This window comes from Panthera tigris, chromosome D2 (genome assembly GCF_018350195.1).
Source record: "Panthera tigris isolate Pti1 chromosome D2, P.tigris_Pti1_mat1.1, whole genome shotgun sequence".
Classification (NCBI taxonomy): domain Eukaryota; kingdom Metazoa; phylum Chordata; class Mammalia; order Carnivora; family Felidae; genus Panthera; species Panthera tigris.
The window spans coordinates 49,262,835-49,279,342 of record NC_056670.1 but is presented as its reverse complement, the minus strand read 5'-3'; positions in this window follow the sequence as shown (position 1 = coordinate 49,279,342).

Below are 16,508 nucleotides of genomic sequence, written 5' to 3'. Positions count from 1 at the left end.
TATCTTCACAGTGATATCTGCACGTCCATGTTCATTGCAGCATTACTCACAACATCTCTGTATGGAAACAACCTAAGTATTGTAAATAAAGAAAATGTGGTATACATATATACAGTTATTTAGCCATAAAATAGAAGAAAAGCCTGTCATTTGTGACAACATGGATGAGCCTGGAGGACATTATGCTAAGTGAAATAAGCCAGACAGAGAATGACAAATACTGTATGATCTCACTCATATATGGATTTTTTTTTTTAAGTCAAATCCAGCGAAGCAGATAGTAGAACACTAGGTGCCAGAGGTTGGGGCTGGGGTTGGTGGAAGAAGTGCAGAGATGTTGGTTAAAGGCCACAAACTTTCAGTTATATCAGGAATAAGTGCCGGGGATCTAACGTAAAGCATAGTGCCTATAGTTAATGATACTGTGCTATATCCTCTAAATTTGCTTACCGAGAGTACCTTTTAAGCTTCCCCACCAAACACACGCAAAAAGGCAATTAGGTGAGGTGATAGATGTGCTGATTAATTGTGGAATCATTTCACAGTGACCTTCAAGTCGTATGCTTTAAGTACATACACTTTTATTTGTTAATTAGATCTCAATAAAGCTGGAAAAGTTACCTTGCTATTTAAAATCGCTCAAATAGATGAAATGCCGAGGTGTAAGTCAAACAAAAACACATACAGGACCTGTGTGCTGAACACTACCAAACACTGATGAAAGAAATAACAGAAGATCTACATGATGGAGGCACATACTGTACTCATGGATTGGAAGACTGAGCATGGTGAACATTCTTCTGGAATTGATGTTCAGGTTTAACACAATTCCTATCAAAATCCCGGCAAGTTTTTTTTTTGTAGATATAGACAAAATCATTCTAAAATCAATATGGAAATGCAAAAGAACTAGAATAGTTAACACACTTTTGAAAAGGAGACTAGAGTGAGAAGAATCAGCATACGTGAGTTTAAGACATTATGCAACTATGGTCATCAAGACCTGTGTAGTATTGGCAGAGGGTCAGTTACATAGATGACTGGGGCAGAATATAGAAGCCAGAAATAAACCCACACAAATTGGCCCAACTGATTTTTGAAAAAGGTGCAAAAGTAATTCAGTGGGAGAAAGATCACTTTTTCAACAAATCACTTTTTCTACTGGATCAATGTCAATTGATTGTGCTGGAGAAATCAAAAGCAACGCCCCCACCCCCCGCCAAAACAAAAAACAAAAAACAAAAAACCCCACAACCAAACCTTAACCTCACACCTAATAAAAAATTAATGTAAAAAGGATAATTGACTTAAATGTAAAACTTAACACTATAAAGCTTTGGGGAAAAAAGATAAAAATTTCAGGATCTAGGACTAGGCAAAATATTCTCAGATTTAACACCAAAAGCATAATTTATTTTCAAAAATGGTTAAAGTGGACTTCATCAAAATGAACAAGTTTAGCTCTGCAAAATATCTTATTCAGAGGAGGAAAAGACAAGCTACGGTCTGGGGAAATATATTTGCAAGCTACATACCTGCCAAAAGAATAGCCTAAAACATACGAAGAATTTTCAAAATGCAACAGTGAAAGAAATAACCCAATTAGAAAACGGGCAAAGGGCATGAAGAGACATTTCACCAAAGAGACGACGAATAACTACACGAAAAAGATGTTCAACATCATTGGCCATCAGGGAAATGTAAGTTAAAACCACTAAACACCAATCAGAAAGGCTAAAATAAGAAAGTAGTGACAACACCAAATGCTGGCAAGGGTCCAGAGAAACTGGATCACTCATACACTGCAGGTGAGAATGTCAAATGGTAAAGCCATTCTAGGAAATGTTTTGGCAGGTTTTTTTCTTTTCTTTTCTTTATTTTTGGGACAGAGAGAGACAGAGCATGAACGGGGGAGGGGCAGAGAGAGAGGGAGACACAGAATCGGAAGCAGGCTCCAGGCTCTGAGCCATTAGCCCAGAGCCCAATGCGGGGCTCGAACCCACGGACCGCGAGATCCTGACCTGAGCTGAAGTCGGACGCTTAACCGACTGAGCCACCCAGGCGCCGCGGCAGTTTTTTAAAAAAAACTAAACATGCAACTACCATATGATCCAGTGACTACATTTCTGGGCATTTATATCTGAGAAATGAAAGTTGATGTTTACTCAAAAATCTGTTCAAGAAAGTACATAGCAATCTTGTTTGTTTGTTTGGGGTTTTTTTGGTAGTAGCTGAAAACTGGGGACACCCCAATATCCTTCAATACGTGAATGGTTAAACAAATAATGCCACTACCGTGGAATATTACTCAGCAATAAAAAGTAACAAACTGTTGATATAACCATCAACCTGGATGAATCTCTGAAGAATTATGCTGCGTGAAAAAAGCCCAAGCTAGAGGTTACATATGTTATGATTTCATTGTATAACATTCTTGAAATGACAAAATGGTAGAAATGGAAAAGAGTTTCATGTTTTCCAGGGGTTAAGGATGGGGTAAGATGAGGGGTCAGGAAACTCCTCTCCTTGGGGAGCTAGGAGGGAAGTGTGTGTCGACAAGTTTCAACATGAGGGATCCTAGTGGTGATGGAAATGTTCTGTCTCTACTGGACCAATGTCAATTGATTGTGACATTGTAGTATAGTTTTCGCAAGATGTTGTCATTGGAGGACACGAGGTAAAAATACACAAAATCTATCAGTAGTATTTATTAGCACTGCATGTGAATCTGTATTTCAAAATAAAAAGTGTAATTTAATTTTCAAAAGTACTAAAACAGTTGCCTAGATTTAACAAAATTAAATAAACCTGTGGATTTAATGACATCTTATAAAACATCAAATCAAGGCTATCTTTCATTAGTTATTTTAAAAATTTAATCCAAGTGATATGTAAGCATTGTCTAAAACATTTGAACATATTACAAAGTTTATAAAGAAACATGGCGGCCCCATGCCCTAATCCCCCCTGCTCCCAAAAGCATCCTGTTTAAGCCTTTTGGGTCTTCCTTCTGCAATTTACCTTTATGATTCCAAGTAAAGTGCCTACACTACTGTTTCTTGATTTTTGCATTTTAGACGTTGCCTAAGTGGTGGACTTCCTTCCAAGGAGACTGAGAGTTTTGTCTCTACTTCCTTTTAATGGAGTTAGCTCATGATACCCACTTAAATTCATGCTTTCTTTTTAACACATGGCTAAGTAACTGTCTTTCACAGCTGAACCCGATCTTTTTCAAGTTCATTCATCCAGTCATATGGTGAGTGTTTATTGGCACCTACTGTGTTCCAGACACTGCTCTAGGCGCTGGGGACACAGCGCTGAACAAAATAAATGGAACCCCTTACGTTCTTGAGGGTCAGGGAGCTGAATAAGAAACAAACTCATTCATATTTTTCTGGTGTTAAATGCCACTGAAGAGCAGCAGATGGGGTGCAAAATGCTCTTCAGCAATAACCTAACCACCAGATATTATATAACAGACGAGTTACCAAGAATTCACTACATCGGTTATAAAAAGAACGTGTCAATACAACAGATACTCATTGTGCGTTTGCTATTATTCTAAGTGCTGTATTAGAATCTGAGTTTAGTCCTTGTCCCAAGGAAGCCCACCGTATAAAAGTAATTCTCTGTGTCGGATATTTCTTTGAGCGCTAAGTATTTTCAAGCGTGTTGTGACTTTCACGTGTGAGTCAAGAAACAGTGCTGACCTACCAGCACCACCTTTGGGGGATAATTTGGCCTTTGTGATGCTTCTTTTTATTCATTTTCACTGTCATTTTTCCAAAATCATGCAATGTCTCTTGTTAGGGTTTTTTAGTGGAGCTGGGATTAAAATGTTTCTTTGATATCGTAGCAGACATAAATATATTCTTTTCCAACTCACATTGTAGTTTCCCTTAAATACCAAGAATCATGAATAAAATAAACGTGGAGTTTATTTAAAACAGGTGTGACAAGGTTTAGGCAGAAGGGAGAGAAAACAATTCTAACCTAGAGGCACATAGGAAGCATCTCGAATTTAAAAAAAAAAAAAAGGCAATGAGGGGCAGCTGGGTGGCTCAGTCAGTTAAGCGTCTGACTCTTGATTTCAGCTCAGGCCATGATTTCATGGTTTGTAGATTGACCCCTGTGTGTGGAGCCTGCTTGGGATTCTCTTCTCTTCTCTCTGCCCATCCCCCACTCTCTCAAAATAAAGTGAGTGAGTGCTCTCTCTCAAAATAAATAAGTGAACAATAAACAAAATTCTTCCTGTGCCTCATTTATAAATTAAACATTATCGTAGGTATGTATGCTTCGGGAAGAACTTAGTGTGTACATAAAGTTCAGTACTATTGGCCGTTTCAGGCATCTGCTAGGGGTCTTGGGTAAGGGGGTGGGGGTGGAGACTACTATACAAACTCGACCTTGACTGGTACATCAGGGATATTTCTTTTAGCCAGTTGGCCTATTTATGTATTTCACGTAACTGTGTCTCCACTTCCCCCGGAAGAGTTTATCCAGTGAGCTTGTTCCAGAGAAACTGAGGCAGTGGAAATCAGAACTACAGGATCAGCAGCATCGTAGCAAATCCAACAGTTGGTTGCGGATCCGATTACCTTCCTTTACAGTGACCTGAGACATGTGAACCATGACATTCTTTCCAGGCCAGGGCAAGGCAAAAGGTGGACAAAAGAATCATAAAAAAGTTTCATGGTGTAAGAATTAGGAAAAGGATGGTCAGAGAAGAAAGGAGGAAGGGAAAGAAATGTTCTTGACCTGACGTCTTGGGAGGAGGCAGCCTACTTGGATTTCTGCTACTCCTTTTCCTGGTCAGTTTGATTTTGAGGTCTTTAGTGTTTGTACATTTTGTTTAATGTCATGTGCCTGTATGTTAAAGATGGGACAGTGCCTATGTATTGGAATATAGCATAGTTTGATCTCAAAGTTAAGCTGCTTTCTACCATTAAAAAGAGGAACAGACCTAATGCTCAAGTACTCGACTTTTAAAAAATAGTTACCTTGATCAAGTGTTGAAGACCCAAAGTTCACCTGGTAGCAGCCCTTCTCACAACTATTAAGGGTTGCCAACCCTCAGATCCATGCAGTGTGTGTGTGTGTGTGTGTGTGTGTGTAACAGATGGTGAAAATATCCTATAGGTGCTAAAAAGGGAACAGTGTTTTGCACCTTGTCAGCCTTTAACCAAACATAAGGACACAGAATTTAAAACTGGAAGTAGAATTTAATATCTGTGTAGTTATTTCCTTTAAGAAATATTAAAAGCTGAGATACAGAAGCAAATCGGTGCCAGGAATGAAGTAATGGTTCGGATAAAGGGCTGCTGACTCTAGACTTAATCATCCCAGCGACTTTTGAACCCTGCACGAGTCTCTCTGCAGAGCCTTACTGGCCACTAACAGGATGGGCTACGGGAGGGCTTCTCTCCCCGCAGAGCTGTGTGAGGAGGGCGCACTTAGAGGCCTGGCAGGTGCGGGCGAGCCCCGTGGGTTTCTAGAAGAGGAGCTCATCTGGGCAGGAGAAACACCTGTGCAAAGGCCCCGCGTGAGAGTAAGCTTGGTGTGTCCCCAGGCCAACATGCTGGAGCCGTGGGAGCGAGAGGGACACTGGAGCTGACAGCAGACGGCCAGTGGGCAGCCAGCTTGCACCCCCTCGTGTCCCCGGGGTCCCTTCTTCCTGGGAAGCTGGCCTTGCTTCCCGCTTATCGACGCCCCATCCCGCCCCTTGTCGGCAGCTAAGGTCCAGCGTCTTCTACTCTGTGGAGTCAGGTACCCCCCATTTTCTCGGCTTCCGTCTTCTAAAACTCTGTGCCCCCTCTCTCCTGCTCCCAGTTGCTCTCTCCTGCTGCATACCTCCCAGGGGGACACGCTCCAGCCCGAGGAGCCGTGGGGGCGGCAAAGACCCGGGAGCCCACGTGGAGGGCTGAGGCAGAGGCACAGACTTCTCGGGGGAGATGGGCTCGAGCTGAATTTGAACGAGTAGGGAGGAGGTGAGGATGCTGCCTCCTTTAACAGCTGGGCTGTGTCGTCCTTGTCACGCTCCGGTTTCCCGGCCCAGGCTATTTTGGGTCAAGCTGTAGGGACCCGCTGCGGCAGCGTCGTGGGTGGTGAGCGGCAGGCTCGCCCACCTCTTCCAGCTGGCTGGGAACGAGGCCAGGCTGGTCCCTGCTCGTGCTGGGCGAGGGGTCACCACCCTCTGGAGGAGAGCAGGGAGAAGCCCTTGGAGCCGGGGTAGCGGCCGTGGCAGGGAATCAGTTCCCGGTTAACACAGTCTTCTGAGGTGCTCGGTCTGGGGAGGGGACAGGTATCCAAGCAGACGCCTGCCGGGCCCGATGCGGTGTGCACAGACTCACGCGGGCCACACCTGTGGCCCTGGGGTGGGCTGGGGCCTGGGGAAAGGCTTCACTACAAGCAACAGCTGACCAGACCCTAAAGGCTAAAGAGTTTGTCAGGCTGGGTGGTTTTGCGTAAAGGGCAAAAGGCAAGGAATGAGGCTCTGGGACCACTGGGGAGGTGGGAGCCTTACGGGCCGGTGCTGCGGGCATACAGCGGGGCCAGGAACCAGGGCGCCTCCCATGATGGGCGCACGTGCTTTTCTTATTTGCATGCAACCTTACGGCGACCTGGGAGGTGGCCTTCTGCCCCACCGAATGTGTCTCCGGCCAGTTCCACCCTCTCCGTCTCAGCAGTCACTACCCTTGATGACCGAATGAAGCACTCTTCACATGGATCTTCTGAAAAGTCAAAATGCAGCCCCCGACACTTGGATGCAGGCAGCAAAAGAGAAAGACAGAAATGATACTAATACCGACTCCAGTCTCCCGCCCCTGCCCCATGGCAGAAACTCCAGAGTCCCAGGGCAAAGGCCAGATGGCATTAACAGCCGAGGGACAGGAGCCGGCACCTTCGTCCTGCCCCTGCCCCGGCCTGGGCTGCTCTCAGAGACCCGTGGGGGGTGACAGCTGCACTGGTTGGAAGACTGACCCTTGCCGTGGTCACTGGGACAGAACCTGCTGCTGTCCCTCAGAGCAGGGATGTGTCTGCCAGCGGCTGGGCTCCTCCTGGAATTCAGCAGAGGACGGACTCTGTCACCGAGCAACTGCACTTGAACGAGTGGGCTGGGCCTGTTGATCACGGTGGGGCATGTTTCGATTCGTGGGTCATTTTGTTCCAAAGCGTGTCTCCTCAAAACTCAGAATCACCACATGGTCCTGTTTACTTAAGAAAACAAAACAGGGGGAAAGAATATCTGTAGGGAGAAGGTCCCTTCCTCAGGCTGAAACCTGCTTTACCATTTTACCATCCCCAGCTTTGCCCTGCACCTGCCATGCCGGCTGAGCCAGTGCATGTGGGTGAACACACGGGTTCCCTCCCCTAATGCCCAGACGGTCCTGCCAGGGAGCCTCCCTTGTCCTTCTGTCACAGGGAAGGGAAGAGGAGGCACAGGGGAGATTCAAGGTCTCTAAGCCCAGTGGAAAGAAAAGAAAGTGTTGAGAAGGGCCCCCGCTGCTACAGCCCTGGGTCTGGTTCACCTTCTACAGCAGCCCGCTTCTGTTGGTGTTATGAAGGTCTGGTGGGCGTCTGAATATGAGGATTTCTCTGCTCTGAGTGAAGCACCCCAAAGCTCTCTCTCCTCACTGCCTCTCCCTGGAGGGCCCCATGGGGGTCAGTACTGGAGGGCAGCCCGGTTGATTTTATTTTATTTTATTTTATTTTATTTTATTTTATTTTATTTTATTTATTTTTTTAGTGAAGATTTTTTCCTTTTTTATTTTTTATTTTTTTCAATATATGAAATTTATTGTCAAATTGGTTTCCATACAACACCAAGTGCTCATCCCAAAAGGTGCCTTCCTCAGTACCCATCACCCACCCTCCCCTCCCTCCCACCCCCCATCAACCCTCAGTTTGTTCTCAGTTTTTAACAGTCTCTTATGCTTTGGCTCTCTCCCACTCTAACCTCTTTTTTTTTCCTTCCCCTCCCCCATGGGTTTCTGTTAAGTTTCTCAGGATCCACATAAGACTGAAAACATATGGTATCTGCCTTTCTCTGTATGGCTTATTTCACTTAGCATCGCACTCTCCAGTTCCATCCACGTTGCTACAAAGGGCCATATTTCGTTCTTTCTCATTGCCACGTAATACTCCATTGTGTATACAAACCACAATTTCTTTATCCATTCATCAGTTGATGGACATTTAGGCTCTTTCCATAATTTGGCTATTGTTGAGAGTGCTGCTATAAACATTGGGGTACAAGTGCCCCTATGCATCAGTACTCCTGTATCCCTTGGGCAAATTCCTAGCAGTGTTATTTCTGGGTCATAGGGTAGATCTATTTTTAATTTTTTGAGGAACCTCCACACTGCTTTCCAGAGCGGCTGCACCAATTTGCATTCCCACCAACAGTGCAAGAGGGTTCCCATTTCTCTACATCCTCTCCAGCATCTATAGTCTCCTGATTTGTTCATTTTGGCCACTCTGACTGGCGTGAGGTGATATCTGAGTGTGGTTTTGATTTGTATTTCCCTGATAAGGAGCGACGTTGAGCATCTTTTCATGTGCCTGTTGGCCATCCGGATGTCTTCTTTAGAGAAGTGTCTATTCATGTTTTCTGTCCATTTCTTCACTGGGTTATTTGTTTTTCGGGTGTGGAGTTTGGTGAGCTCTTTATAGATTTTGGATACTAGCCCTTTGTCCGATATGTCATTTGCAAATATCTTTTCCCATTCCATTGGTTGCCTTTTAGTTTTGTTGGTTGTTTCCTTTACTGTGCAGAAGCTTTTATCTTCATAAGGTCCCAGTAATTCATTTTTGCTTTTAATTCCCTTGCCTTTGCAGCCCAGTTGATTTTAGACGCGCAAAAGGATCCTGGGGAGAATCCTGGGGTGAGGAGCCTGCTCCCTGCATTCTAAGGTGCAGACATGAGCTTCCCCCTAGCCACATGTTCACTCAGCAGGGCCGAATGGCAATGGCTGGGAGCTTCCCTGACCTCTAGGGCCTTGGCGTGAATTAGGAAGAGGAGGCAGCCCTAACCTGAGTTGGGGTGCACAGGGCCCAGTGGGAGCACAGCCCTGTTCTCCCAGCAGGTGCCCCCACTCGGGGTATGGCCCAGACAGCTGTGTGCAGCACCCCTGCACCGGGGGTCCGCGGGCTCACCGAGCAAGCTGGCTCCTAGGTCTGTGACTTCTGCAGAGCCCAGGCTCGGCTGAGTGTCCCACGTCCCAGAAGAAGGGCAGTCTGTCCACCCTGACAATATAGCTTCCTCTTGTGGGAGCTGCAGCTCTGGGCCATGGGGAGGGTGCTTGCTTTCCCTGCAGGAGTCAGGGCCCGGCAGGTCTGAGAGAGGCTGATGTAAGGGCTTCAGACTCAGTGTGGTCTCTGCCCTTGGTGGCTGTGGCCTTCCTGCATGTGTCCCAGTCTGTGGAGTAGCGTTGTGTGCCCTTCACGGGCTCGCCCACGCGCTCCCAGCCCTGCTGATTAATTTCATAATTAGCCAGAAGCTACATGTTGCCACTCAGGGGGAATTTGGTCTAAAAATATTTTCTTATGAGAAACACAACAGAATCTAAAAATATCCCTGCTGCAGTTGCCCAGGGATGCCTCCTACTTGGGCCACCCCAAGCTGTGACTCAGTTTCTTGGAGAGTCTGGGCTTCAGAGGCTGTAGCTGGCCAGGCCTTACTTCCTTCAGGGGTGGGTGAGCTGGGATCGTCCAACCTGTCCCGGCATTGCCAGGTTTCGCAGATGCCTGCTTCCCACCTTGGCCTAGAGGCTGTCCAAGCGGCTCCTGTTCGCAGACAGAACTTGCAGAAGCCAAACTTCAAGGAGACCCAGGCCCTGTGATATGGGATCCGGAAAGGGCTTCCTCACCCTGTCCAAGCCATCAGGGAAGGCCCACAAAGGGTTAAAGCTGGACTGGTGTAACTTTGCAGGCCAGGTGGAGGGGACAGTTGCAGTCAAGTTCACAGGTAGAAGTCCCTGCTGACCTGTGCAGGGACCTGGGAAGGAGGGAGGAGTGGGCATAGGGGGAGCACTTCTGCAGCTGAAGCCCCTGCTTGCCTGGCTCTATGCCCACATGGGACTTGGCCAACTGGCTGCATGTCTGGTGGCCAGTGGGACAGGCAGGAGTAGGGACACTTTGAACACGTGTGTTTTCCGGGCTTCGGTGCATAAACGCCCACAACCCCACTCTGGCATATGCATCTCCCAGGGAGGGTGTATCAAGGGAGGTTGGGATTCACTCTCTTGCCCTTCTCTTCTTCCCTTATGGTCTCCTTAAATTTGGGTCACCACTTTCCGCTGCGGGGCCATGCGCAGGGCCCCACTCGCCAGTCCTGTCCAGGGCCCGTGTGCCCTCCATCTAATCCCAGGTGGATGGTTAACCTTCTGTGCCCCCAATCCTTCCTCTGGCTGAGGGGAGCATCTGAATACACATCTGGGCCCTCCTCTCTGGTACCATGCCCTTCCTGACCACACGGAGAGGTGGGGGCCAGCCAAAGTGGGCACTGCCTTCTCCCTGGCGAGCTTACGAGTGCTCTGGGGCCCCCTGGAAGCAGAGCAGGTAGGGGGTCTCTGTAGCCCACCCAATGCTGAGTCTCTCTCAAGCCCAAGTTGGGGACAGAGATGGGTGTGGAGTGTAGCCCACCAAGGAACACGTAGCTCAGAGGTCACACCCAGCTGAGCTTGACTATGGGCACTGGTCTTGGCCAATGTGTGAACTTTGACACATTATTTTTTTTTCAACGTTTTTTTTTTTTTTTTTTTTTTTTATTTTTGGGACAGAGAGAGACAGAGCATGAACGGGGGAGGGGCAGAGAGAGAGGGAGACACAGAATCGGAAACAGGCTCCAGGCTCTGAGCCATCAGCCCAGAGCCCGACGCGGGGCTCGAACTCACGGACCGCGAGATCGTGACCTGGCCGAAGTCGGATGCTCAACCGACTGCGCCACCCAGGCGCCCCGTCTTTGACACATTATTGACAGTCATTGAGCCTCATCTTCTCCATCTGTGAAAAGAGTGATATCGCCCACTGCTTAGGGTGTGTGAAGATAAAATTGACAGTTGGTAAGATGTGTAAAATGCCTGGTGATTGATAGGTTTTGATACATGGTGCTATATAGTCATTACCTGAGTAAATCGTCTCTCCAGAGATGCCCATGGAGGTTCAGCTGCAAACGTTTACAAAGATGTAAGTATAGGAGCTCAAACTGTTAAAATCTCAGCAAACATGGGTGTGATTTTTCACGTTCTCGGATCCAGCAGTGGTTTATTAGATATGACATAAGGCAAGAACCAGAGGGAGAGGTCACACACGGAAGTTTTGGATGGGGGATGGTTGAGTTCATTATCTTGATTGTGGTGATGGTTTCATGGGTGCGTACATCTGTCAAAACATCAAACTGTACACTTTAAATATACACAGTTTATTGGATGTCAATTTTATCTCAAGAAAGCCTTTCTTTTTAAAAGGTATCTGAGCATCCAGATGTTTGTATCAAGTCGGACAGGTGACTCTATTTGGAGGAGAGTTCTTCAACGAGCCAGTTTACTCTTACAGTCTCATATTCTTGACTCCAGCCCCATTAGAGGAACTTGCTGAGAAAGAGACTCACTGCTGATAGCAGTGACCATAGATGCAAGGAAAGGGAACAGAAAACCTTTAAAAGCTGTCTTGACACGTAAATCAATGGAGCAGAATAGAAAACCCAGAAATAAACCCACAACACTACGGTCACTTAATTTTTGACAAAGCAGGAAAGACTATCCAATGGGAAAAGGACCATCTCTTCAACAAATGGTGCTGGGAAAACTGGACAGTAATATGCAAAAGAATGAAACTGGGCCCCTTTCTTACACCGTACACAACAATAAATTCAGAATGGATTAAAGACTAAATGTGAAACCTGGGACCTTGGCCATAACAGCTTTTTCTAGATATGTCTCCCAAGGCAAGAGAAACAAAAGCGAAAATAAATATTGGGACTACATCAAAATAAAAAGCTTACGTGCAGCAAAGGAAACAATCAACAAAACTAGAAGGCAACTATGGAAAGGGAGAAAATATTTGCAAATGACATATCCGATAAAAAGTTAGTATCCAAGGTCTATAAAGAACTGAAACAACATCCAGGGGCACCTGGGTGGCTCAGTCAGTTATGCATCTGACTTCGGCTCAGGTCATGATCTCACGGTTCGTGAGTTTGAGCCCCATGATGGGCTCTGTGCTGACAGCTCAGAGCCTGGAGCCTGCTTCGGATTCTGTGTCTCCATCTCTCTCTGCCCCTTTCCTGCTCATTCTCTCTCTCTCTCTCTCTCTCAAAAACAAACAAACAAACAAAACCCTCAACATCCAAAAGACCAAATAATCCAGGGAAGAGATGGGCAGAAGACATGAACAGACATTTCTCCAAAGAAGACATCCAGATGACCAATAGACACATGGAAAGATGCTCATCATCACTTACCATCAGGAAAATACAAATCAAAACTATGATGAGACATTACCTCACACTTGTCAGAATTCAACAACACAAGAAACAACAGGTGTTAGCGAGGATGTGGGGGAAAAAGGTACACTCATGCACTGTTGGTGGGAATGCATACCGGGGCAGCCACTGTGGAAAACAGTATGGAGTCTTCTCAAAAAGTTAAAAATAGAACTACTCTACAATCCAGCAGTCGCACTACTGGGTATTTATCCAAAGAATTAAAAAAAAAAAACATTCAAAGGAATATATGCCCCTCTATGTTTATAGCAGCATTATTTACAATAGCCAAGATATGGAAGCAGCCCAAGTATCCGTCAGTTGATGAATGGATAAAGAAGATGTGAGATATATATATATGGTGTGTGTGTGTGTATATATATATACATATATATATATATATGGTGTGTATATAATATATATATGTGGTATATATATATATATATATATATATATATATATATATATATGTATATGGTGTGTGTGCGTGTGTGTGTGTGTGATGGAATATCATACAGTCATAAAAAGAATGAAATCTTGCCATTTGCAATGACATGGATGGAGCTAGAGAACATAATGTTAAGTGAAATTAGAGAAAGACAAATACTGTATGATTTCCCTCTTATGTTGGAATCTAAGAAAGAAAACAAACAAAGAGAAAGAGAGAGAGAGACAAATCAAGAAACAGACACTTGACTATGATGAACAAACTGATGGATGCCAGAGGGGCGATGAGGGGTGGGGCATGGATGAAGTAGGTGATGGGGATTAAGAAATGCACTTTTGTCATGATGAGCACCTGTAATCTGTGATGTATAGAACCGTTGAATCCCTATATTGTACATGTGAAACTAATATAATACTGTAAAGTAACTGGAATTTAAATAAAAATTAAAAAAAAAATAAAAGCTGTCTTGAGAAGAAAGTCATGGGGTGCCATATGGTACAGGGGGACCAGTTTGATAGGCCTGGCGGTTATCCTTATTATTCTACGCAATGAGACCAGTACTGTGGCTTTCAGTACCTAAAACAGATGTGCATTCTAGGAAGGAGACTCTTTAAGAAATCATGAAATAAATGCCTTAAAAAATCTATTAAATAGAGAACTATATCTGCAACGTCAAGAATGATCATTTTTAAAATCACTGAATGTATTATAAATGTACATTATCTTCTTTTAGTTGGTAGTTTATAGTTTTACTCTCCTAATGATACCTTTGAATGAACAAAGGTTCTCAATCTTCCTGTGATCGAATTTCTCAATATTTGCCTCTCTGGTTTATGATTTTTATTTCCTGTTTAAGAAATCCTTCCCAGCTTGAATTCATGAAGACAATTGTACATATTCTCTTCTAACAGTCTTCTATTTCTTTCATATGTAGGATAACTTTTTGTAATGGTGTGAAATAGGGATATAATTTTACTTTTTTCCATATGTATTTGCAATTTTCTAAGGACCATTGGGCCATTCTAAGGACCATTTCTAGCCCATTTTGCACTGATCAGCCATACTAGCTCAAGCATATGCAGGTGTCCATATTATATAGTTTATTTCTGGGCTCTCAATTCTATTCCTTGATTCGTGTTTGTGTTTAGTTATTTTTGACCACGAACATTTAATTTTCTTAGTGTATTAGTTTGTTTGGGCTTCTATAACAAAAATACCATAGACCGGGTGGCTTATTTATTTATTTCTCAAAATTTATTTCTCAAAACTCTGCAGGTGGGAAATCCAAGATGAAACACTGGAAGATTCAGTGTCTGGTGAGTGCCTACTTCCTAGTTCATAGATGGCAATCGTTTCACTGTAACCTCACATGATGGAAGGAGAAAGGGAGCTCGCTGCGGTCTCTTTTATAAGGGCACTAATCCCATTTATGAGGTCTCCACCCTTATGACCTAATTACCTCCCAAAACCCCACTTCCAAATACTATCACTTTAGGGATTCGGTTTTAATGTATGAATTTGGGGGGAGGGGGATGCAAACATTCAGTCTATGGCACTTGGAATATATGATTTGTGGGTTCTTCAGGGAGAATTTGCTTTGTACCTGTGGACACCACCACTATGCATACTGAAAATTGAGTTACCGTCTCAAAGTTTCAGACCACTAAGATCTTGTGAATTAAGACTGAAAACCTACAAGAAAGCCACTGGCTTATGTTTATAGATTCTCAGCAGGGTTTGTTGGTTGGTTGGTTGGCTGGTTGGTTGGTTGGTTGGTTTTTGGTTTTGGTTTTGGGTTTTTTTTGCCTGTCTCCTCTCAGCACTGATGATCAAGGTACCTGATACTGTTATTCCCTTGAGAGAAGGAAGGTTTATTTCTAGTTTACCCTTCCTCTGAGAACGTAGCTGATTAGGGTCCAACATTGTGGGGATATTCTAATAGGAAGCTGAGCCAGTCATGGGTTTTGACTTCTGTCCACTACTCACCAAGAAGTCATGAAACTCAAAGTTTGAGTTTACTTTGTTTGGCAAATTCCCTCAGGCCAAATGCTGGCTTGCCTGTCTGACTTTTTGTATTGTCTGAATGTTATGACTTGAGAAGTTCTTGCTTTTTGGCTAATTCTTTCACGTATTCTAGATTATTTTTATATTTCATCCACATTTTTAGTGGAAGAGCGGATCTAGGTACTTAGCCAATAATATTATCAAAAAAGTGTGCAGAATGATCCGATTTTTAAGTTTCTAAATTATAATTTGAAAATTATGCAGTGCGTTTTGTCTCCTAAGATTCTGAAATATGTGCAAGAGATGTTTTATCCACAAAAGGGCCTGACATCCCTTCCTTTCTTCCTACTCCCACCCACCCTATCCAACTCCACCCATAACATGTGCTTGTAGCTTGTGCAGGGCCAGGGAGTCCTGGAGCCCTCTGTGTCCTAGATAGCACTTCTGACCTTCTTTGGGTCATGGGCCCCTTTAAGAATCCATGAAAGCCAGGCAAGGACATAGAGACCACAACATAGCAGACAGTTTTTGTTGTCTACAACTTCAGGAGGCTTGTGGATCCTGTGCAGTGGAATCCCCTGATTCTGGGATAAAGACTGCCTCCACCCCTCTGTCCTACATCCGTGGGATGGCTATTGGCAGGGCAAGGGGGCAGCAGGAGCTCAGCTGTGGGTGAACCAGCTGTGTCTTTGTCACATGCCAAGGCCATGATTAAGGGCTGCTAATGCAGAGTCAGAGGTGGCCTGGCCCTGGCCCCCAGCTCCTCCGGGGCTCCTCTCAGAGGAGGAGCCAGAGACTCAACAGAGATTCTGGCCAAGGAGTGAGGTCTCCGGCGGACATCTGGACCTATGAGCCATGCAGAGCATTGTCCTTGGCAGCAGCAAGATGGTCGGGTCAGACCCTGGGCCCTTTCCAGCTCACATAAGCTTTGGTTGGGAGGGAGCTTCTCAGGCCAGGACCTTTCTTGTCCATGTCGCAGCCGTGCCTGGCACCAAGCACCTTGCTAGAGGCCTCTGTCCAGCTGTCAGAGTGGGAAACTCCTTCCTGTCCCGGGCAGCCTTTTTGGACTTGATGAGATCAGATGGTGGGAGGGAGGCTTTCATTTCTGGGGCTCCAGGACAGACAACTGGGAGCAAAAGAAAACACTTTGGGTGGACTGAGTGCCCACAGGGCCCAGAGGAGCAGATGAGCTCAGGTGAAGGGAAAGGCCTTGCAGAGCCAGTCCAGGAACGGCCAGGACAGCCTCCACCCCACCCAGTCCGTGCTGTGCCTCACTCACTGGGAAAACAGCCACCCCTGACCACCTGCCCACCGGCCCCTCCTGCAGAAGATACTCCAAAAAGCAATTGTTAGAATTTTCTCAGGGCTAATAGCGGTTGCTGGCTGTCTCCAAAGCACACTCAGCTGTCCTTGGGGCTCAGCCAGCCCCCCACACAGGAGGGACGAGGCCCCCGGAGGCAAAGGCTCAAGCCACACAGTGCAGGCCTTCTGTCCCGGGGCCTCCTAAGCTTCTTTTTAGAAGGTCTTTCTGTTGATGCAGTATTAGCTTTGCGATGTTTATAAAGATCATCC